Here is a 1,568-nt window from a genome sequence, read left to right on the forward strand (position 1 = left end):
AGATGTAGCTTATATAGTAGCTCACCAATCTAGATAGGAAAGGCCTAGCAAGACCTTGAATCCCTGATTTTAAACTCTGAGCACACCAATATACATACATGGCGTGTGTTCGCATGCATGCACGTGTTTGCTTGCGCGCTGCTGCACTCACACACACACATTTATTCAAATTACCTTCATCTCAGTGTTCTGCATTAATTTCTTTGTTAACGATATTATATGGGTAAAATAGAGGAAATAAACTCTTCCATCTCAGAAAATTTTTGTGTTTTTATTCTAATAATACTGTGCAGAAGGGTCAGATTTACATGAAAAAGGAGACTATTACATTTCCTAACAAGCATTGTTACCTCCTCCTTTATATTTTCCCTACAATCCCTTCCCTCCCACCTCCACAAGTACACTCCCCTCCCCCTTCCTTCCTCTGCCTAAATTGTAAAGTTCATTTTGCAACATAGTGTCTTGTGCATCGCATTGTTACAATGGGTCAAACTGTATCCCTATTTGAGCATATTTTTCCCTTCCCCTCCCTAAATTAGAGAAGCATACATACAGGATGTAAGTGCACCAACTTCAAATACAGAGAAAACATGGGTTATGACGTGGGGAGAAACATACAAAGAAACAAAAAAAAATGACATCACACATTATAAGTATGTTAGAAACAGTAGCGAGAAACAAAAAACAACTTGTGTCCCTATCTTGGGGTTCAATTTCTTTAACATCATCTTATCTGGTTATATGCACATATCTTTTGAACTTTTCTGCTTATCCCAGACATATATTCGTTATTGAAAATAAGGGAAATCATGGGACCTATGATTCTTTAGACTTGGCTTACTTCACTCAATAAATTTTTTTCCAAGTCTTTCTATTTCCTAAGAAATTGGGCAATGTCATTCTTTCTGATGGAGGCATAGAATTCCATTTTGTATATATACCACATTTTCTTGATCCATTCATCTAGTGAGGTCATCTGGGTTGGTTCCATATCTTAGCTGTCGTAAATAATGTTACAATAACCATAGTAGTGCTGGTAGTTTTAGTATGGTCTTGTTTATGATCATTTGGGTAAATCCCCAAAAGTGGGATTACTGTGTCATAGAGGAGTTTTATGTGGAGTCTTTTGAGAAACCTCCATACTGCTTTCCAAAGTAGTTGAACAAGTTTACACTCCCACCAAGAATGCAGTACTATTCCCTGTGGCCACATACCTTTCAACATCTGTTGTTGTAAAAATATGGGCTCCATGGATTTGCATGTCATCCTTGTGCAGGGGGCATGCTAATCTTCTCTGTATCGTTCCAATGTTAGTGTATATGATGCTAACTTGAGCACAGAACATTTTTTATATATAAAGTATAATTTTTATTGATTTTATTAAACTAGACAATTCAACAGAAAGTAAGTTCAAAAGAATTGTGAAATTTTAGAATCATGTATTTCTTTATAAGCACACATTGAAGAATAAAATCAAGATAGACATGCCAAAAACAAAATAATTCCAGAAATTTGTAGTTCAAGAGATGTGTAAGAGGAGGAATTCAATTATTCTATACAAGGAACCT

General features: G+C 35.6%; 1 non-coding gene across 1 annotated transcript; it reads right to left on the minus strand.

Annotated features, from left to right (window-relative positions):
- Positions 1–1,234: 1,234 nt before the first annotated feature.
- Positions 1,235–1,338, minus strand: LOC122124787. Its single transcript, XR_006150654.1, has one exon. It is a non-coding gene; the product is annotated as a U6 spliceosomal RNA (small nuclear RNA).
- Between the last annotated feature and the right edge of the window lie 230 nt (positions 1,339–1,568).

Source organism: Dipodomys spectabilis, unplaced genomic scaffold (genome assembly GCF_019054845.1).
Source record: "Dipodomys spectabilis isolate Male_0828 unplaced genomic scaffold, ASM1905484v1 ptg000246l, whole genome shotgun sequence".
In the NCBI taxonomy this organism is placed as follows: Eukaryota; Metazoa; Chordata; class Mammalia; order Rodentia; family Heteromyidae; genus Dipodomys; species Dipodomys spectabilis.